We start from the raw sequence: 23,609 nt of genomic DNA, 5'->3' as shown, positions 1-23,609 counted from the left end.
TGTTGCTTAGCATCCAGCCAGGTTGATGCAGTCTTTGTTTGAAAGTGTATGAAAATAATATTCTGAGATGGTCAAATTTGATCGCAAATGACTTGAAATTAGTGTTATTGAGGTTAATAATAATGTAGGGGGAAAAAAAAAGCAAAATTATGTGATTTTAGAAAAAAAATAGGGATTTTAGAAAAAAATAGAGATCCAAACCAAAAACCAAACTCAAAACATGCAAGGGCGGTTTTGCCAAAACCAAAACACGAAATTAATCCAGATTCAAAATCAAAACCAAAACCAGAACACGTTGGTCAGTGAGCATCTCTAATTTATATAGCGCTACTAATTCGGCAGCGCTGAACAGAGAACTCTCTCACATCAGTCCCTGCCCCATTTGAGCTTACAGTCTAAATTCCTTAACATACACAGACTGAGAGAGACTAAGGTCAATTCCCTTTTCTCCCCAGCAGTTTCCATTAAGGTGTCAATAATATATTTAACCTTTGGGTTTTTGAGACTCAAGTGTATGATTTTGCATTTTTTGGCATTAAGTTGTAGTTGCCACATTCTGTACGGTGGGAAAGGCAGTATGGCTGTAGTGTGGGAATGGTGCCGAAGGTATTGCTGTGAGGGCGAATTTATTGATGTAATCAAGGGTGCCAATAATGTAATATATAGAGTGAGTATTGATGTAATGGAGGTGCAAATAATGTAATGCTAGGGTTCATTAGGAGCATAGATCAATGTTTTAATCGTTAATTGCTATTGATTTAATGTTTGAGCAAGTTATGGGTTTAAAGTGTTTATAAACTGCATACTGTTGACTGCTCTTCTTCATTGCACAAATCCTTTCTTACCATTTATCCTTATACTCTAAACCACTGTTTCTCAAACCCAATCCTCAGGACCCCTAACAGTGCATGTTTTTCAGGTGACAAGGGAAACAATTATATCACCTGTTGATCTGTGTCAGTCAGTAATGAATACACCTGTGCTAAAGCAAGGGGATATGGAAAACATGCACTGTTAATGGTCTTGAGGACCAGGTTAAAGACACACTGCTCTAAACCACCCATAAATAAAGACACTGGCAACCATTTCAATTTTGTCAAATAGGTCACAGTTTATTGAATTAGATAATGGCGGCGAAAGCTAATAGTGAGTCAGCTGACAACTAATAGCAAAAACAAACAGTGTATGGGCACTTGCACTAACCACTGGTCCCATGCCAGGTCAAGGGGTTCCCAACACAAAGGGACCAAGAGCCAGGGTGCTTCATGCAGCCAATCAGCGATAGCACAGTATGAATTAGTCACTGACTGCAAAAGCTTTCCTGCCAAGTGTGCTTCCTCTAATATCGGGAAAAAGAATGTGACATCACACATAAATGCAGGGAGGGAGGGGAATTGTGCAGCAAAAGAGACGCAGCAAAAACTGGGGTAAGAATATATGGACCAGCCTCTTTCCCAGTGTATACTATTGGCTGGACAATGTCAGCAGACTTAACTCCTAATAGGTAAGTGAATGACTCATGCTCAAACATGTGCATTTAAGTGTGTTTGGCTTATAGGCCTTACTTGTTGTTTAGTTGCTTAACTTTCTAGGAGGTGCCTTTTCCACACAGAAATGCAACAAAATTGCAAGAATGGGTAGGAAAGAGGCTATTTGCCAACTACTCTCACTATTGTGGAGGGACAGGAGGGCAGGGGCAGTAGGCTGAAGCTTTGCCTAGGGTACCAAGAAACCCAGGAAAGGAAAGGGTCAATGGGTGTGATGTTGGGAGAGTTTAAGGGCATAAGAAAATATTTATTTGGGTCTGAGATCCCTTCCCGGGTTTGTGAATTTTCAGCAAGCACAAGTGTATGGAAATGGTTTGGCTTATTTTTTATATTTTATTGTACTTGTGTTTTACACTATAATGCTGCTTATTTTGTTTATTTTGGATTACTTTGCTAGTTTTAGAATTATTACTTCATTGCTTTCTAGTACTTTGGCTTTTTTGTTTCCATCTCACTTTCCCCCCTTTCTTTTTCACCCTTCTAATCGCTCTTCCCTTTCATTTTACCACCTTCTTTCCCTCTCTTTATTGCTTTGATATGCTCCATCGTAAGCTCTCCATCACCCCACTCTGCTCATATCTGTGATGTTGCAGGCCCCATATGTGTGTATTACGGCCTGCCTCTGCTCCCAGTATTTGATGAGACTTTAGAGGCCCATCAGTGCATGTGAATCATGTTGCCCCCCCTTGGGTATAATGTATAATGCAACAGCTCCTCTATAGAGTGGATGTCTCCCCTCCACTCCTCCATTTGGTTAGCAAGCTGGGATATCTTCTCCTCACTCAGCCACCACCATGCCAGTCTAGTTGATTCAGTAGTTCTGGCCCCCTACCTGCTCCCTGCTCCACCAGGTGTTGTTACTCTCCCATTTCCTGGTTCTCCTTCTTAGCCCTGCTATTAATCCCAAGATGCTTCATTTCCCCTATTCAGCTTTCTTCTTCTGCTTATCAAACTGTCCCCTCCCCCATTAATCTCCATTTGCATTTTCAAGCCCAGACTTCTACTGCACTATGGTGCTCTGTTTCCCAACCTCCTCTCATCCATATTTTTCCTGGCCTGGCAGCACTCTTCACTTTGCTCCAGGTCAATCTTTTTATGCTTTCCATCCCGCTGCTTCCTCCCTCTTCTAGCCATTCTTTGTCATTACTTTCCCACAGTCCTGGGTATTTGCCCCAATTTGCTTCTCCAACCCACCAGTCAACTAACCCCACTCCCAACTGCATCTCCAAATGTGGTTATGCCCAATGACACAGTTCAGTTCAAGGTACAACTATACAGTTCCACGCTATGTGGCCGGATAGAGCAATATTATCTCAGGACTATCTTAACGCTTTTTTACTCCCTGTAGTTCATGTCAGCAACTGGGGAGGCCTTTGTCGTGTGTCAGCATGAGACGGGAATGGGTGGCCCCCTTTTCCCCACCACTTCAGCAGTGGAGGATTCTAGCCAGGTTAATTCAGGTGAGCATGATTTCTAGGTTGGGGTAGGCCAGTCACAGGCAGATGAGGATTTTAGTGAGGATTCGTCTCAATCAGAGGATTACCCAATTAAGCTAATTAAACTCCTTGGAAAACATCTAAGGTGAAAGGGCAATAGGGCAGTGAGTGTGAATAGTGGTAGTCTGAGTGATTGTCTTGGTGACGCAAGTGAGATGGTGCAATGTGTAAACAGGACCATTGCTTAAGCTAGCTACACACTACAGAAATTTCGACCCACTTTTTATGCCGAGCAATTTTACATGCGATCGATGGTCCGATCGCTCGGTCCATGGACTGCATACACACTAGCCTTGTTTAGGACGAGAGAGGGAAGAGCGGACGTCCCGTTAGCGACTTTTTACAGCCATGTTGTCGTGAACAATGATTTAAATTCCGTACACACTGCAGCGACATTTGCGGGGAAATGTACGAGATACCGAAGACATTAGCATAAAGGGGCAGAGCTTTAGCTATAGTTAACTCCCTTCATTTCTATTAAATAGAAGTTTAGTAATATACATTACATTTAGAAAAACATTTAACTGCTAAAGTGGAATGCAATGAATAGTCCCTAATAATAAATAAATAATAAAACCCCTTCGTATGTAATGGAATGCTCCATTCTCGACGTGCATCATCGCTGATTGGTCCACAGCAGAAACAAACGCCCATGTCTGAGTGTATAAAATGACAGAGGAACCTGTTTGGTGCCGAGGAGCGTCAGAAGATGGAGACAGAGAAAGTGACAGTGGTGGTTGCGGGTGAGGAGAAGATGTCAGTGGGGGTCGCGGGTGAGGAGAAGGTGTCAGTGGGGGTTGCAGCTATGGAGACGGAGATAGAGTCAGAGATGGTGCTGGAAGGGCCAAAAAATGTTGGAAAAGTTAAAGTGGGGGATAGAGATACTCAAGAAGAGCAAAAAGCAAATCCAATGACCCCAAGAGCGGTGGAGATGATGGTAAAAGTACTGGACCAGAATGACATTAAATAAGGTCAGTAGCAGATGTAGTGTAGCTGTATTGTAGATGTATATGTAGTAGATGTAGTGTCACATAAAGCAGTAGAAAATGCTAATTTATAACCTAATTTTTTATGTCAGAATTAGGATTTAACGGTGAGAAGGCCTGTTTAGATACCACTGATACCACTAATGTTAGCAAACAAGGAGAAATTGAACAAGAAAAAAATACTAAAGAAGTTCTACACAAAGGTATTTCAGTGAACATGTGTAGACATGTAAATGCTTTGGGCACATACCTGTACCGTTATAATAACCAAAATGGTGCCTGTTTTCCAGAATGCTCGGAGGTTAAGCCCGCTACTATTGCGATTTCGCAACAGGGAACAAAATATAGATATAAACTGATCTCGAGCAGTGTGAAAGGTGAGAAAATGAGAGTATTTATGAGGTAGATTGTAAATTACATATATAGAATTTAAATGATAAACAATTTAATTTCCTTGTTTCGTAGATAAAGAAATCAAAGGGAATGGAAACGACATCAAGACCTGTTCTGCCACAAACCAGTAGCACCTTTAAAAATACCTTAAAAATAATACTCTGCAGTATTCAGCTCTCTGATTGGTATGGGCACGCTCACTTCTCATGCGGATCTTTCTGACAGCTGTGTGTGTTACAATTTGTGTACCTTTTTCTTGCAATAAAAATGTTGCTTGAACACTCTGTGGTTTATTCTGGGTAATTCACAATTATAGGTTAATAAAGGTTAATATAAATTTAATAGGTTATAAAGGTGTAAGTGTATAAAGAGTAAATATGAATACAGAGACGCAAAGGGTAATAACACACGTGCTTTACACAAGTGTAATGGTCTGCAGCCAGACAGGTGCAATATACATCGATACAAAACACAGTGATGTGCGGATTCCGCACCACGTGGGACTGGGATTGACATAAAAATTAACATACACACGCCCCCCAGGTCGAGGAAGTATCGGAGGATTGTCGTGGATCCGTCGGAAGTTCATACACACTACACAGTGGTAACGAGATTGGAACGAAAATATTAAACGGTACGACCAACCAAATGAGGTGAGAATCGTCTATTTGGGCAGACTTTCGACCATCGTGTAACTGTACACACTGACCCGACTTTTGAACGAGCGGTCGTATGTCGGCAGTTTGACCCGATTATTGGATGAAAACAGTGTAGTGTGTACCCAGCTTTAGGATCTGCACTGTAAAGTACAAGATAAGATTGGGAAAGTGAGGTTTGTGGACATGTTTGTCATGTTTGTCATAACAGAAAAGGCTAATAAAGAATTGGATGAGACCAAATACAAAAGGTGGACCAGCGAGGAGGTGTACAATACGTAAATTAGTTGGTTAGGTGATATTTATGTTTATTTATTTTGTTTAATATAAAATGGAAAAAAAACATACAAAACAAAAGCACCATGTACTGGACGTGCTCACTGTATGTGTTGAAAAAAATCCATATTGTATCCATATATTTTATTTTGTAAAGTAACTTTGATAGTGGTCACCTGTCTTATAGTTGTCCTATGTCATACTGAGCATGCATCTGATCAGGACAGTGGCATCATCACAAAAAGGCAGAGTCTAATGGTGCATTAGGGAAGTTGCAGATATTGACAAGCTAGGTGGGAGCCACAGTGCTTCCTGCACTTTAAGTGTTGGTGGAAAAGTTGTAGGAAGGCAGAGGGAGGTCCCCAGCAGAAAGAGGTGCACGGCAGCAAGGAGCAATTTTTAGTCCCCAATAAAGGGGCAGAGGTAGTGGTGCGTGGGTTTTCTTCGGGAACTCCGGTTTTCTCCCACACTCCATAAACATGCTGGCAGGTTAATGCTGCTATCAAAATTGACCCTAGTTTGTGTGTATGTTAGGGAATGTAGACTGTAAGTTCCAATGCTGCAGGGACTGATGTGAATGAAAAATATGCTCTGTACAGCGCTGCAGAATTAGTGGCACTATATAAATAAAGGATGATGATGATGATGAAAAGATTGGAGAGCTTTCAGATGAAAGTGCATGGAAGAGAGGCATTGACAGAAAGAGACCCTTGAAAGGGGTAAGTGTGGTATGGCTAAAACAACATGTAATGAAAGAGAGCACTCTGTGCAGAGCCCTCTTGTAAAGACCCATATTGTGGGGGTGTTTGATGCAGAGGCAGCGTCGCTAGCAGGAAGAAAGGGGTCTCCACAATGAGTTGGGCCTATTGAAGGATCCTAACACAGTCCCAACTCTGTCAAACCAGACTGAGGTCTGGATGCGAACGGTCTGCCCTGGGGACAACGGTCTCAGCTGATGAGAGGTTTTGAAGTGATTGGCTTTGAGCTGTAACCTGGACTTTTTCAGAGCACTCTGCACATTGGTCTCAATGGTTGGTATAAGCTTGGCTTTGGTTGTAGGAATTATAGTGTGAGTGCGTCTTTACAGAAGGCGTTGAGAAGGAGAAGGGAGCTAATCCCTTGGGGTATTTCTCAAATTAATAAGCGCCATAAATACATCTGAAACATATCTGTAGCATTTGTCTAGCAGGTGCTTTGCGGAACCCTTTCTGCTAGTCCATTAAATTGTGGATAGTGTGGACTGCTAGTGACATGTGAGATGTCCCATTCATTGGTGATGGACTGGAACTCCCCACTCATGAATTGCATGGTGTTTTCAGGGAGCACCATGCGTGGTATGTCATGGGTAGAGAAGTGTCTTTTCATTGTGTTAATGACTGTGGCACTCGTTAGTTTAGAAAGATAGTCTATCTCGAACCAACCAGAGTATGAGTCCACTAACACAAGGAGCTCATGTCCCCTTCATACAAAAAGATCTGCAGCAACGAAGGACCAAGGGAGATCAGGTACCTCATGGATAGTGAGTGGTTCTTTGGCATGATGGGGCCGTAGATCATTGCAGGGGGCATAAACATAGACTAGCCGCTCAATGTTAGCAGCCATAGAGAGCCAATACAATGCATTCTTAGCCCGTCGCAAAGTGGCCTCCCGCTCGGGATGCCCCTGATGGGCTCGCTGGGCATAAAATCCTTGGAGAGCATATGGAATTACAAACCACTGACCACACAAGAGGATCCCCTCTGAGATAGTTAACTTTGTCCTGGAAAACAAAGAATGACTTGAGGTCACGAGGTAATTCCCTGGAGGAAGTAGGCCAACCATGCAGGACGATATGCAACAACTGTTGGCAAGGTAATCCCTGAGTGTAACATCACGCAGCTCTTTCATGCGTCGGGAGGGAAGGACTTCAAACTCCATAACATCCATGTCTTCGTCAGCATCAGGAACACCTGAGTCTGGAAGGTGAGCATGTGATAAAGCATCAGCTATGTGGAGGTAATTTCCATGCTTGTACACCACATCGAGCTGGTACCTTTGGAGATTAAGCATGAGCCTTTGGATACTTGTCGAAGCAGTGTGCATAGGTTTGCGGAGAATAGTGATCAGTGGTTGGTGATCTGTCCATAGATGAGCTCATGGAACTTTTGACAGGCAAAGGCAAGGGCAAGCAGTTTATTTTCAATCTAAGCGTATCATGACTCAGAGTCTGTAAGGGCCCTGGACGCAAAACTGATGGGTTTGTTGCGCTGAAAACATACAGCATCAAGACCATGCTGGGAAGCATCAGCAGAGATGACCACAAGAACATGTACATCAAAGAACTGGAGCACTGGGCTAGAAGTGATCATAACTTTGAGGAGAACAATAGCATCAGCATGACAGTCCAACCAACACCATTCAATGTCATTGTGTAAAAGCTGGAGGAGTGGAGCTGTGACGTCACTGGAGTGAGGCAGAAATTTTTAAAGGTAATTTGTGTGGGTTCTTCCCCCTGAACCCTCCCTCTCTTTTTCTTCCTTTGAGGTACACTCTATCCGCCTATTCCACCCAGTCCACCTTCGTGTTGCTGTTATCTACCGTCCTCCTGGTCCTGTCTCGCAAATTCTTGATCACTTTGCCACCTGGCTCCCTCACTTTCTCTCCTCTGACCTTCCCTCCCTGATCTTGGGGGACTTTAATATCCCTATAGACAATCCTTCAGACCCTGCTGTCTCCAAACTTCTCTCCCTCTCCTCCTCCCTTGGTCTCTCTCAATGGACCTCCTCTCCCTCCCACCGCAGTGACCACTCCCTAGATCTGGTTTTTTCACACCTCGGTACTGTCTCTGACCTCATTAATTCACCTTTTCCTCTCTCAGACCACCATCTCCTCTCTTTTAGCATCTCTCAACCCCTCTCATCGTCCCCATCCCCCAAGGTTACTCTCACCAGGCGTAATCTTGACACAGTTGATCCTACCAGTTTCTCCTTCTCCCTGGGCTCACTCCTCTCCCCCATCACCACTCTTTCTTGCCCTGATAAGGCTGTCTCCTTCCACAATCACACTCTTACCGTTGCACTTGACTCTGTTGCCCCGGCTGTCACCGTCAAGTTTCGTCGGTCCCCGCCGCAACCGTGGCACTCTAAACTTACCCGCTATCTTCAAAAATGCTCCCGCAGTGTAGAACGGCTTTGGAGAAAGTAACGCACTCATGCTGACTTCCTCCACTTCAAGTTCATGCTTGCCTCTTATAGTTCGGTCCTATGCCTCTCTAAAGAATCTGTCACGGGCACTAGGAGTCTTTACCCAGTATCACCCGCTGATGGTCTTATCAAAGCAGTTGAGTTGGTATATGATACTCTGATGGCAGGGTGATAATGGAACTGGAAACAGCAGATGGTTAGAGAATGCTCAGAAAGTCTATGACTAGCAGCACTGGTAAACAATAGGTAACTGAACACGAGGATCTGGATGGACAAGGACACGTGAGGGTAGTCAGTGGTCTGCGCACGGCAAGTTGTACCACTGCTATAGTGAGAAGAATGTCCAGGAGTAATAAGGAGGTGGAAGTCAGCGGTCTGCGTATAGCAAGTTGTACCGCTGTCTGTAGTGAAGGAATAGAATCCAGGTGAAGGTAACGGGGAAGTCAGTGGTTTGCGTGTAGCAGGTTGTACCACTGCTTATGTGAGAGGATATATGCAACTGGTGACACAGGGAAACAGGAATCAGTGGTTTGCCTCTAGCAAGTTGTACCACTGAATATATATGTGAGGAAGGACACGAGGAGATAAATGCAATGCAGAGTCTACACGGGTACACTGAACTTGATCCCACGTTGAACTGCACACAATAATAATAATGAATGAACAGCACTGCACAGATAAACAAAGTCACTAGAATAGTCCAGCAAAAGGAAACACAGTCAATAATAGCAATAGTCTCAGAGGATGGAAACTCCGGAGGAGAACAACTCAGTCCAGATGGATATGCAATACACCAGCACAGTCAATGAGAAGTATGCATACCGTGGTTCAGATGAGCAGGCTGTTAGAGATAGCTGCAGGGATACCTGAGCGGCAGGAAACAGACGAGATGAGAAGTCCTTGCAGAATGGAAGCGGCAGGTAGGTGCAGCGCACTGTAGGTAGGCCAGCAAGGACGACAAATATTAAGGAAGCAGTAGTATATCGAATTGAACAGCAGGAGACCACGGGAGAGTTGAAGCGATGTAGCAGAGCTGGAAGCCGAGGAGCGTAGACTCGATGCTAACAGGCAAGTTGACACAAATGGACACACTGTAGAAGCAGTAGGCAGAGGGTCAGCTGACGGCAGGTAGAATGCAGCCTGGAGCGCTGAGACGAGCAGGATTCTGTAGACACGCTGAAGTAGCTAACAGGAATCAGCTGGAACAGTAGCGATGTCACACAGGAGAGTTTGAAGTAATCTGTAACTGTAGATATACGGAGACAGCGGATAGGAATCAGCTGCTGGAGTCACGATGAAACACAGGAGAGTTTGCAGTAATCTGTAACTGTAGATACACGGAGGCAGCGGATAGGAATCAGCTGCTTTAGTCACGATGAAACACAGGAGAGTTTGCAGTAATCTGTAACTGTAGATATACGGAGGCAGCGGATAGGAATCAGCTGCTGAAGACACTAGGAACACGAGGAATAGAAGTGGTCTGGAAACCACAAACGGCAAACAGGAATCAGCATCAGCTGAACACACGAGCAGGCACTGGAACAACTTCAGAGACTCATGAAGAATGAGACTCCAAGATCAGGCAACGTGGTATTGACCACAGGTGCTTAATATAGGGAGTGTTGCCTGATCAGCCAATTAAGTTAAAGGAACAGAACTGAAGGTTAAAAGGGACTGCACATGCGCAATACCTCATTATAATGGACGGACACGGTTCCTAGCTACCTTAGAAGTAGCACTCACAGTCCGGTGAGTGACAGAATCTTTCTTCAAAACTCTCCTTTCTTCCCAATCCTCCAACCCACGTCGGCTTTTTGCCACCTTCAACTCCCTCCTCTCCCCTCTCCCTCTCCCACTCCCCCCCCACACTCTCTGCTGTTGACTTTGCTACCCACTTCACCTCCAAGATTGAGTCTATACGTCATGACATCTCCCAGCAGTCCCTTCTTACCCCACCCTCTCCCCCCTCCATGCCTATTCTGTCCCCATTCTCACCCTCCTCTGCTGCTGCTTCTGCTATCTCCTTTCTCCCCTCCCCTCCAGATAGCTCACCCTCCTTCTCTTCCTTCACTCCGGTATCTGCAGATGATGTCCATACCCTTCTCTCTTCCTCTCCCCCCTCCACTTGCACACAGGACCCAATCTCCTCCCACCTCCTCCGCTCCCTCTCTCCCGAAGCCTGCTCCCACCTTGCACACCACCTCAACCTCTCCCTCTCCTCTGGAATCTTCCCCTCCTCTTTTAAACATGGTCTTGTCTCCCCCATACTCAAGAAACCGTCCCTTGATCCCGCCTCTCTCTCTAATTACCGCCCTATTTCGCTTCTTCCTTTTGCCTCCAAACTCCTTGAACGGGTTGTCTACAACCGTCTCACCTCCTTTCTTTCCACTCACTCACTCCTTGACCCGCTCCAATCTGGTTTTCGCCCCCTCCACTCCACTGAAACTGCCCTCACTAAGGTCACTAATGACCTTCTTCTCGCTAAATCCAATAGACACTACTCTCTTCTTATCCTTCTTGACCTCTCTGCTGCCTTCAATACCATTGACCACACACTCCTTTTGCAAATTCTCAAATCTTTAGGCCTATGTAACACTGTCCTCTCCTGGTTTTCCTCTTACCTCACCAACCGCTCCTTCTCAGTCTCTAATCATGATTCTACATCACCCCCTCTTCCCCTACCCGTTGGTGTTCCTCAAGGCTCCGTTCTTGGCCCCATGCTTTTCTCCCTCTACACCTCCTCCCTTGGTGTCCTCATCCACTCCTTTGGCCTCCAGTACCACCTCTATGCTGATGATACCCAAATCTATCTTTCATCCCCTGACCTCTCACCTTCCCTTCTGTCTCGTGTCTCCTCCTGTCTCTCGGCCATCTCATCTTGGATGTCCCAACGCTTCCTTAAACTCAATATTTCCAAGACCGAGCTTATAGTCTTCCCCCCTGCCAGGACTCTCCCACCTCCCCCCTCTCTATTTCTGTTAATAACACTAACCTCGTTTCTGTCCCCCAAGTCCGATGCCTTGGGGTCATACTTGATTCCTCCCTCTCATTCAAGCCTCACATTCTGTCCCTCTCAAAATCCTGCTACCTCCACCTTCGGAATATATCTAACATACGTCCCTTTCTCACCACGGAAGCCACTAAACCCTTGTTCACTCGCTTATTATCTCTCGCCATGACTACTGTAACCTTCTTCTCTCTGGCCTACCTGATTCTCGCCTTGATCCTCTTAAGTCTATCCTCAATGCTGCTGCCCGCCTCATTTTTCTCTTCCGCCGCTCTATCTCTGCGGTCTCCCTTCAACAGTCACTACATTGGCTCCCCATACCCTACAGAATTAAATTTAAACTCCTCACCCTCACCTTTAAGTCAATCTTCCCCTTCCTACATCTCCAATCTCATCTCTACCTACACTCCTACCCGCCCCCTCCGCTCTGCATCTGACTGCCGCCTCACTACTTCACTGATCACCTCCTCTCCCTCTCGTCTTCAGGACTTTACCCGGGCTGCTCCCCTGCTTTGAAATGAAATTCCACTTTCCATCAGGTTAGCATCTACTCTCAAAGGCTTCAAGCATGCCCTTAAGACTCATTTCTTTATTCAAGTCTATCAGTCCTCCTAACTTCCTTGTCCTGGCTCTCTCCCCCAGTTAGTACCACCCTTTATGTGTCTCCCCCTTCCCTTTAGGGTGTAAGCTCTCATGAGCAGGGCCCTCTTTCCTTGTGTGCTCCTTCTACTGTTCCTTCACCCTCTGTACCTCTTGGCCTGCTTCGCTAGCCCTGTTTTCCCTGTTTTATTAAGCTTCGGCCTTCTTCTTGCTGATTTCTACGATCCCTTCCACTAACTGTCAGATATAATCTGATTTTCTTTACCCTGTCACCTGTGTTTTTTATATATTTGTGTATCATGTTGTGTCTTGGTTCTGTTTTTTGTATATGTAATGTACGGCGCTGCGGACCCTTTGTGGCGCCTTATAAGTCAAAAATAATAATAATAATACTAGAAATCGCTGCAAACTCAGCTTGTCTGTGGGGTTAGGCATTTGCTGGATGGCCCGTGTCTTGGCTGGATCCAGCTTGACACCATCTGATGATAGAAGGTGGCCAACATATGGGACCTCAGTAACTCTGAAACGACACTTGTCAGGGTTTAACCGCATGTTGATTTCATGAATCCTGTGGAGGATTTTGCGGAGGCGCATATCATGTTCCTCCATGGTGCAACCCCACACGAGGATGTCATCAATTATGATTTCACAAGGGTATCCCTCAGAGAGGTGTTCCATGCTGTGTTGGAACACTTCACTGCCAGTATAGATGCCATAGGGCATTTGGAGGAATGCATGTCTGCCCAGAGGTGTCATAAATGTAGTGAGTGCACTTAGCATCGAAAGTGGTGAATATCTTTGCTTTTGGCATGTCGGCAATGACTTGCTCCACGGTTCTGAGGAGTTGATGCAGTCTCAGAGCTTTTTTCAGATGCACAGGGTCAATGCAGATACGTACTGAACCATCCTTTTTAACTGCAGCAACCTTGGCGGACACCCAAGGGGTGGCTTCTACCACTGGAGCAATGACACCTAAAGCTGTCCCACAAATTATTTCCGCTATCACCTTATCTTTCATGGCCAAAGGCACTCTTCTGGAAGCACAAACTGTAGGAGGTCTCATCAAGACTTATGTGATATGTGACAGGGAGTTTTCCAATGGTCTCACAATCGAACAGAACAACAAAGTCTCTAAATTCTGGGATACCCTGGTGCAGCACATGCACATCAGCACTTAATGTTATTAATCCCAGTTTTATACTGTCCGGCAGACCTAGCAAAGGTTTGACATTACTATCCACAATATGAAACTGCAGTGAGACACCTGTGGAGTGAAACATGGCCATACCCACAGTTTTGATTACCTGGCCACCGTAAGCAATTAGATTTACTGTGTGAAAACAGTCAATAGGTGTCTTGGGGTTTGTGCGTTGGTGGAGTTCATGTGACATGACATTGCATTTGGCGCCAGTGTCAATTTTAATTTTGATGGCGTTATTTGTCTTCTTATGAGCTATGGTGGTAAATATTTCACCCTTTTCAGCCCTGAGGTCAACACTCGCACAGTGTAGACCGGTGTCAAGATTGTTTTCTGGTGGTGTATCTACTGTATGGATTCGGTGTGGCAGGCTGCTGGAACGTGCACTGTAGTGTTGTCTGGTGTCAGCTTTGGGCTTGGACGTGCACCAGTGAGCAAAGTAATTTTGTTTACCACATGCATTGCAGCGTTTATTGAAAGCAGGACATTTGTGACGTTTGTTGCTGCTCTTGTTGCCGGAGGTCATATATCTTAGACTCTTTTTTCAACTTGATTGAACTATTGCAGGACTGCTCATGTAATATGCATATATGTATAGCAGTGTCCGGTGTCAGTGTCTTCTCCCACAGGAGATGCGTACGAGTGACATCATCAGAAGTCCCTCACACAATTCTGTCCCTGATAATCTCACTTGATAGGTCACCACATTCACATTTCTTTGGTCATAGTTTCAGTATCTGGCAGCATATGTCTGGATGCTTTCAGAGGGGCTGTGCACAGCAGTGTTAAATGCATGTCTGCCCATTATGATATTTTTCACTGGTAAGCATATCTCATCAAATTTTTTATTAGTGTGTCTGGATCCTCCTGATCCTCCTCCTCTGAATAGACAAAAGTGTCAGCTTTATCTTTAGCTTCAGCACCAGCTAAATTGAGCAGGGTGTATGCCTGTACCTTTTTTGATTTGTGTGAGAGTCCAGCACAGCAGTATACATGCCATTCCTTCTTGAATTTGAGGCATGCATATGTGATGGCGTCGTCAAAAATAAGTGAATCTAGACCTTATGCCATCACAGCCAACCTTCTGACACCATATAGAACTGTCTGAGTTCAAATCAAAAGCAGAGGCTGGAGAACTGTGAGAACATGTCTTTACTGTGTGGTATATAATGAGAACTGAAGATGGCTGCCAGGTATTTCCTGTCACCCAGCACTTCCTGAATGGCAAGTGGATGGCACTTCCAACAAACACATATAGCATACATACTTGTTTTTTTTCCAAGTTGCTGGTTTCTTTTGCTGGTCGCTGGTTGCGGGTTTTTGGGCTTTACAATACACGTGTGTCAGAACCTTAATTTTTATGCCTTCCCAGCTATTTCCTCCATTCCACTTCATCCTCCTTCCTAAAAGGACACTTCGTGTGTCAATCACTCAAACACCCGCCTGCCTCCTAATGGCTGAAAGTCATGTGAGAAGAGATGGGCTGGGCCATATACTAAGGCGGATTTTGATTGGCTGCTGTGTTGTCAGTTAGTGGCTCACCAGAAAGACGGATCTGCAACAACCTGCTGAAATAAGTGCCGTGTCTGTACGATCGCTGCACTTATAGCAGGTAACACTGCTATATAACACTCTCCCCTCCCATTCAGTAAGCTGGTCATGTCAGATGACTGCTTTCAGAGCCCTATCTTATACTGTTATATCATGGGGCTGTGTGGTATAGACATACCAGTGTCCTTGCATACATTATACTCAGTTCACACATGTTGTGGATCTAGCCTTTTTTACTTGCCAGGGTGATGCTGTGGTGTAATTATGGTTAATAAAAAAACTGTGTGTATTTGGGGATGATTATTGTATCAGCAGCCATGTCGGTTTCCCCCATTTCAAAAGGGTAATTTACTGCATTTGCTTCTTCTTTTGCCATATCAGTGTAGAAATGTGTCCTCTTGTGTTTATAAAGGTTTTCTAAATGGAGATTCAGTGTAGAAATTAGTGTTATAGAAAAGGACAGTCCCCTGCAAGTTGGGCTTTTTTGGGCTTTTTTGGATTGGTTTGGGCGTGTTTTGGGCTTGTTTTTCTCTAAACGGTTGCTTGTATTTCATTTCAGAGTTGGCAACCCTGATAGCATATATCTACAATCAGAACTGAGAGTTGGACAAGCCAAATTCAGAAAACTACAGCAAATAGACAGATAAAGGTCAAGGGTATGAACTGTAGTATGTATGTGGAGAAGTGCCCCGTCCATCGGCCCGGGAAGAGGGTGAACATAGCAGAGGAAAGAGACTCACCAGACCTTTGCTCCCTCGGTGAGTATCCCCTATCTTCTTTTACAGGTCCCGGCGGCAGCGGACAGGCGAGCCAATCACGGCTCAGCTCTCGCTGCTGGCCATTAAGAGGCCGGATCGGCGAGCCAATCCTGGCTCGCCTCCGGCCATCCAAACTACTGGCGCCACCGCCGCGAGCCAATCAGGGCTCGCAGCGACGGCTGATGATGTCAGCGCGCCGACGGCATTATAAGCCACCAGGCGCCGACACGAGGGGAGTCCGGCGGCGGAGGAGAGGAAGAAGGACGTCGCGTCCGCCGGTCCAGAGGAAGAAGCGGCAGGGAGCCCTTGTAAGGGCTGTGAGCTACCCTGCTGCCCGAAGACTTCAATCAAGACGCCGGAGCAGCGATCGCCGGCGGAGAGCCTGGAAGACCCGAAGACGGCGGGTCAAGCTGAGCTTCCTGCGCGGAGCAGGTGAGTATTAATTACTCTTGTAAGTCGGGCACAAGGCCCAGGGGCACCTTCAGGCACTAGGCCTGTGGCACCGGTAGGGTGGCCATTGTAGGTGTTAAAAGGGCACAAGGCCCTTAGTTGTTAGGAGGGCACAAGGCCCTAGTTCCTTAGAAAGGCATGAGGCCCTGGTCTTTAGAGGGCAAGAGGCCCTAGTTGTTATAGGGCAGGAGACCCTCAGGTAGAAGCACGGCTCCCCCGCAGGGCACAAGGCCCTTAGGTGAGTACAGGGCAGGAGGCCCTCAGGTAGGAGCGCGGCTCCCCCCCACAGGGCGCAAGGCCCTGAGCTTTAACAGAGCGCAAGGCGCTGGACTGTAGGAGGGCGCAAGGCCCTCTAGTGCAGAGAGGCATAGGCCTCTGGTAGGGAAGCAATAGGCTTCCATAAGTGTAGCAGGGCGGCTGCTCTGTAGCTTGGCAAGGACTCCGGGTCCTTGCTGGTAGCGGGACATAAGGTCCCTGACTGTGAGCGGGCAGTAGGCCCTTGTAGTTGGCAGTGGGCATTCGGCCCAGACCTAGCAGGATGCTAGGTCCTGACATAGAGTAGGGAACACTCGGTTCCTACGTAGGTACGAAGTGAAGTCCTGGAACGGTGTTAAGAACCCCTCCATCCGTCCGGAAGGGCACCTAAGTCCTGAGCCCCAGGACAAGGCGGGCTTAACGGCCGGGGCTTGAGCCACGGGTGTAGGCCTGTGGGGGCATAGCGTCTCAGGACGCGAGAGTGTTCAGTCGGGGGTAAAGTAGGTTGTGGTGAGGTCCATAGCGTTCCCTCGGGATTGGGTAAGTAACATAGGTGTTGGGGAATGACTGTTGTAGTGTTGTCTTTCTTGTCTTGCAGGTGCTGATCGTAAGACAAGGTAGCAGGCAGGAGTCAAGGGGGCATCAACGGAGAGTCGCGTACGTGAGTATAGCCGCGGCGAGGCCTGTTCCCTTGGTGCACTCACCTTGTGGAGCTGTCCCTCCCGTATTCCCCCCCCCTTTCCCTTACAGCAAAACGAGTGCCCTTTACATGAAGTCAGGGGCCTTCTCCCCCTGTGGCGTTTGGGCGCTCGGACATTCCCCTCCCCCCGTGGGCACCTCACATGTAGTCATATTATAGCAAGGAGAGTAGTCAGCTTTGACTTCTGAAGGACTAGAGCCACTAAGAGTTTCAGTAGTTATCTAGGCAGGAGGTTAGCACTGAACATGGTATATGGTTGGATAGCTGTGGCACCAGTCCACTCATTCTCTTGTGAGTACTCAGTGCAGCAGAAAAATCTCTCTGCTCTGTCAGTGGCCCTTATACAAAATCCCAGGATATTGCATGGTTTGCTGCTCTCAGCCATGGACAAGTGTCATCTATTCAAAATGGGGAGACTGACTAGTTACAGACCACCTGGTACCTTTTAATAATAAGGTGTAATTTGATCAAATCAGTCCATTGAAACTATTACATAGGAAGGATGCCTGCACATACATATCAACAGCTCAGCTACCCAGGACCAAGGGTAACTTCCCAAACATAAAGGAACATAACTTAAGTTGTTTTAGATATGTACATGATTGGGCTTGTGGCACAATTTTATTCTAAGTTCTCATTTGTATAGTTCTAGCCCAACCATGAACATTACCATCCATCCTTCACTGTAAAATTGTTCTATTACCTGCTAAAACAGTACAAGAGAGCAAGCTAATCGTGCTGGGAGTTTAATACATAGTAACGTTCTATATGTAGAAATCCCCAGCATTTGAAATGCTCTCCCTCACAAGCAGATGACCAGTAGCCATTCAATTTACTCTCTATTTGAAGTACAGCATACATGTAGGGTTTTCTATAACCAAAACGTTGATTTTAAACACACCCCCGGATATATTATAAAAGATTTCAGGGTTACAGTAAGCTCATTTGCGAAAATGCAAAAGTGTAAACCACTAGTCCAACTTCATATATAGATAAATGTTAATCAATGATAATAAATGGAGCAACTTGAAAATATGAGAGATATCTCAAGTGATGGAAGTTATAACAAATGTATGCACTCATAGGTGGTATCTTGAATTGATTCACTTTTTTTATTTTTCTATGTGAAAATCAATGCCGTGTAAGTGATAAAAATAACTGACTAGACATGCACTTTTAAACAATTACTTTGTCCATGGTTAGCTGTCATTAAAAGTGAATATTGCAACTGATCTCATAAAATAAAAAACAAGATAATTGCAACAAATTTTATTTTGGAGTACATAATCATTATGAGTAGAGAGGAAATGTTGTAACCTTAATTTTTCAAACTGGTGATTCATCTCCCTTTTATAGCAATTAGCATAAAGACGATGGGAACTGCGTAATAAAACTGTAACTATGTTACACAATTATCAACTGGGTGAAACATGGAGAGTAGAACAATTGTTACACTATAAAGTTTAATTGTGAAGCTCAGGCGCAATGACTTTACGATAGACTTTATAAGTTAGAGTACAACACATTATATGAATCACTACTTTATTTGTCTAGAGGAAACAAGTAATGGTTTGTCTTGCTGTTCCTATACGTCATAACCAGCTTAAAAGCCCTTGTCATTCTGTCACACTTCGATGACTGTGTTGATGTGCTCCGAATTTGTTTCACTTAGCAGGAAACAGGCTGTTCTTCTTACTGCGGAATAAATGTTAGTATTTCCTGAAAAGTTCATCATCCATAGTTTGTGCATTTTATTTATTTTGTTGACACTTTTATCTGATATAAACATTTAGACATTGCAACCTTATGAACCATTTATCATTGTCATAATTTTGAATGTAACCAATGTGTTTTTCAGGGGCAGGTTACTTATGTGGGATACAAACAATAAAATAATAATATAATACCAAAAACACATAGCAAGTGTACATTGTATAGTCATCTACCCCTAACATATTTTACAAACACTATGGGCCCGATTCAAGACCAAATGCAAAATGCGTGGAACGCACATACGTAGATTTTCAGAATTATAACTTTTATATAATCATAAATTAAATTAATAACTGGTTACAATATAATACCAAACCAACCAAATGAAAAACTAAAAAAAAAATTAACAATTTTTTTTACTATGATCATTATGTGGAGTGTGTATATTCTTCCCGTGTTTGCTTGGATTTCTTCCAGGTGCTCTGGTTTCCTCCCACACTCCAAAAACATACTAGTAGGTTAATTGGTTGCTATCAAATTGACCTTAGTCTTTGTCGGTCTGTGTGTGTGTACGTTAGAGAATTGAGACTGTAACATCCAATGTGGCAAGGACTGACGTGAGTTCTCTGTAAAGCGCTGCGGAATTAGTGGCGCTATATAAATAGCTTATGATGATGATTATTATTCTATTCATCTATTATCTATAAATCTTCAGTGCATACAGTTTTTCTGTGCTAGCTACTGAGATTGCGTGAAAGGTAGTAAACAAAGATACATTTTTCACATACCTCCTAAGCAGAAATCATACAATCAGAATCGGAGAGGCAATGTCGTGTTGGTCATCACTAAATCACCACTGTAGCTGGAGAAAAAAATATGATTAAAGACAGGCTCACTTACGCTAAACACAGGATTTGAATTAGCCGAATTAGACACATCTTACTGTACATGGCCTACGTTATAACATTTGTTTCCCTCCCAATTCCACCTCTCAAGTCGTAAGGGGTCATAAGTGTCAGATGTATATGGATATGAATTCCATGCAATTGCGTGCAACAGCGTAAGTTTGGTTTCTGGCCATGCAATCGGGCATATGCTCAGAGTTCAATCAGGCCCTATATGATTATGCCAATGTCTATTAAAAAAAAAATTGGGCTAAGTATGGCTGGTGCTCCAAGACCTGGAGCCAGAATGGAACTGATTAATTCTTTTAAGTATGCTCCAGAGCTGGAGCTGGAGAGGAGTAGACATCAAATAAAGAAGAGCTCCAGAGTTTGGAGCTAGATCTTACCTTCTGTATCCGTTCACCTTTTTGCTATCTTAAAATACTGAAATTGAAAACTAGTCTAATATTTATATCCAACTTAAACCCTAAACCAAAAAAATTCAGTTTATTCATATTCCTCACGTTGGAACTTGAAAAAAGTAGTTAGAGTTGGATCAGCAGTATGAAGCTGTTCTGAAGCAGCTTCAGAATCGATGCAGAGATTCATTTAGCAGCATGTGACCCGAAGATCAGAAGATTTAAATGAAGCATGGACATTTGGATATACAAATATTTTGGGGAGTTCTTCATGGACCTTATTTTACACAAATATTTATGGACATGGTTTACAAGCATTTTTGGATTAAAAGCTGCTAACAATAGGAGAAAACATCATATTGGTGAGTATATTGAGTTTAATTATTTTTAATAAATTGATATGGTATTAAAGAGGGTATTTTATGTATTTAATAGGGTTTTATTATTTGTACTAAAATGTTGTGGTGTAAAACATGATGCTATGGTTCTTTTAATATTTTATTTGTGGAACTACAAGTCGCAGCCAACCATGGGTGTGAGACCATCAGGGGGGTACAGGGGGTACTGTTGTACCGGGCCCGGGCTCACCAGGGGTGGAGGAATCATTCCCCCTGCGATCATGTGCTCTGCCTGTGACAGATCACATGATCGCAGGGGGAATGATTCCTCCACCCCTGCGATAGCATCCTGGTGCCTGGCTGTCACGGTGACAACCAGGCTGAAGACAGAGTAGCGGAGACCAGCGGACTGCAAGACGGCGGGCCCCCAGGTGAGTATGTGTTGCTGGGGGGGGGCGCTCATCGGGGATGGGCCCGTACTGGGCCCTATGATTTCTAAAGGCGGCCCTGCATGTTGGCACATATGGTTCTCCAAGTGCTAGCATGTACTGGCTGCCATGGTATGCTGGTGCTTGTAGTCATACAAGCATCAGCGTGCCCAGGCTGTTTAGGGCAGCCCGGCCTGGCTGGGACTTGTAGTTCCACAAAACAAAAGGGTGGCAGTTGTTGTTTTATTACATTTTCATTGCCGTTATTAACCTACACCCTACAATCCGAGGGATCTTTGCCCTCTTTTGGAATAACAATAATTTAATGTAAGGTTTTTAATAACCCTGGAGCTTGTGCAGTGACATCTACTCAGCCCCTCAAGTACATCAGGGAGAAGTCTGGGTAATTGATATTGAGAGAGACACCTCTGCGTGGTGGGAGAGTGCATGTCTTATGTGAAATGTTACAGAGTTTACTGTTAAATCGCCAGAATTCCTCTGTATTCTTATTAGGATCCTGTGTAGTACAAGCCAAATGTAATTTAATCCGGAGTACATTACTCTGGGCTATTTTTGGTCTTAGCCTGAATGCCAGCAACCTGTCCGCTTTGTCACCTTTAACATAGCAGATTTGGGGGTAAATGTATGAAGCTCCGGGTTCTTCAACACCCGCGAGTTCGGCGTCTTCAGCGCTTAAATTTAAAGCGGCGCTGCCTTGTAAAGGGAAACTTCCCTTTACAAGGCAGCGCCGCTTTAAATTCAAGCGCTGAAGACGCCGAACTCGCGGGTGTTGAAGAACCCGGAGCTTTATACATTTACCCCTTGGTTTAGACACTTAAGGGAGTTTTCTACTTTAGCAGAAAACAGGAGGTTTAGCTCTCCTTTTACTGCCACAAGTTTAGTACAGTCCTCTGGTAGCTCCGAAGATTTGTGGAGCCTGTCCAAGCTAGCAACCCATTTGGAGGCCTCAAGCAACTTTTGAGTCCTCATTTTCTTAGCATATATAGCTGTCCTAATCAGACTGCCATGAATCACAGCTTTGTGGGCGTCCCAGTAGAGCATAGGTGAAATTGATAGGTCAGAATTAGTTGTGTAGTAATGTCGCATTTCAATATCAATTTTTAATTTTAGACAAGGATTAAGTAGAATTCTATCACTCAAGCCCCAGCCCAAGTCCAGATGAATATCTAGACTGGTATTGAAATCTTTTGCTAGGACTACTCTAGCTCTATGGTGCAATGCTAAAAGGTCAAGTTTGTTTCGCATTAAGAGCAAGGAAGGTTTAGGGAACGTTATTAAATTCACTCGTCAAAATTATATAATGCCCCTCTGGGTCTCTTACCTCTTTGGAGGGTGTAAATGTCAAATGCTTAGCAAAGAGTATCCTCAAATAAATAAGTAGGCACTGTGGGGAGCCTGATATACAATGGGTATAATCCCATGGCAGGCTATCGACGTTAAAACCCAGGAATTTAGGGTTAATGAGGTTAAAGAGAGGTCAAGCACCACAGGCTGCTGGTTTCAGCACAATGAGGGAGGATAGCAGAAAAATAATAGTCTTACCAGATGGGGTCTGTGCACTGGTCCTTTATCTGGGGCATCACAGGGGGCCACGGTGGAAAGGCCTAAACTGAGAGTTCCTTCAGATGGGGCATCGGAGGGCTAGATCTATGCACTTCCTGATCAAAGTGCTGACGGCGCAAGAAGGTAGTCACACAAACAATCTCACCTCCATCCATGTCAGGATATCCTGGAGACAGTACAAGCAAGCGACTGTCTATAGAGGGTGGGCCACGATGAAGAGACAGGCAGAATCAAGCGGCCTTGTCCAGAGGAGAGCAGGCCTAGGAACCCAGGCAAGTGCTTTTCACGCCAAAACCTCGGAGTACACTAATAATGAAGATTACAAGCTGCCGGGTACAATTTTGACAGAAGTGCTACTATCTGATTGGATAAGGCAGAGTAGAACCGAGTGAGGTAGAGGTTTTACCAACAGCATGCAGAATATTCAGAAAACTTGTCCAGCCAACTAGGCTGCCAGCCACGTCCCCCCCTTACGCATGCTTTTTGAACAAGGGCATCCCATATTATACCTGAAAGACTTCTACTGCTCTGCACCTACATGCTGGAATGCTCTTTCTTGACCTATTAAACTGTACCCAAACCTTCAAAGCTGCCATTTAAACAAAACATGTAAAATAAACTAATCCCATTCCTTTACTACGTCTTCATCTAATGTAATTATAATTTAACTCCTATCTCCATTTCTGACATAATACGGTCTCTATACTTGTGTGTACTCTTTACCTAATGTTATACAGTTAGTTCTTCCTGTGCCTTTCCCAAAACACTCAGCCCTGACAGAGATCAGCTGGGTGGCCAGTTAATTTAGCACTCTAGAACACTTGACAATTTTATACCTTTAAACATTCACAGTGATAATTACTTTAGGTTTGCACTTGTGCTTTTATGTCAAATTCATAGTTACTCATCAGATTGTGAGCAGTTACCCACCAGTTGCGAGCAGGCCCTTTACACCATTTGTCTAAAGTTGTGTTACTGTGTTGTAAAAAATATATGTTTGTATTAGGTTTCGACTATTCAGTGCTGTGGAATATATTGATGCTTAGGAATAAAAAAGAATTTACTTAAAGGGGTTGTATCTACTAACTAGTAAAAAAATCAACTTCAATTACAAAGTAAACTTTTCTAATTTAGCCTTATTAAGAAGCATCTGTACAATGTTTAATTAAAAATGCCAATGTCATCATA

General features: G+C 44.4%; 1 long non-coding RNA gene across 1 annotated transcript; it reads right to left on the bottom strand.

Annotated features, from left to right (window-relative positions):
- Nucleotides 1-18,250: 18,250 nt before the first annotated feature.
- Nucleotides 18,251-22,874, bottom strand: LOC142142969 (uncharacterized). Its single transcript, XR_012689429.1, has 3 exons — nucleotides 22,401-22,874; nucleotides 19,557-19,630; nucleotides 18,251-18,750 (listed from the first exon to the last, which is right to left on the bottom strand). It is a non-coding gene; the product is annotated as an uncharacterized LOC142142969 (long non-coding RNA).
- Between the last annotated feature and the right edge of the window lie 735 nt (nucleotides 22,875-23,609).

The sequence above is a fragment of the Mixophyes fleayi genome, chromosome 3 (assembly GCF_038048845.1).
Source record: "Mixophyes fleayi isolate aMixFle1 chromosome 3, aMixFle1.hap1, whole genome shotgun sequence".
NCBI classification, from domain to species: domain Eukaryota; kingdom Metazoa; phylum Chordata; class Amphibia; order Anura; family Limnodynastidae; genus Mixophyes; species Mixophyes fleayi.
This window is presented reverse-complemented; position numbering and strand designations above follow the sequence as displayed.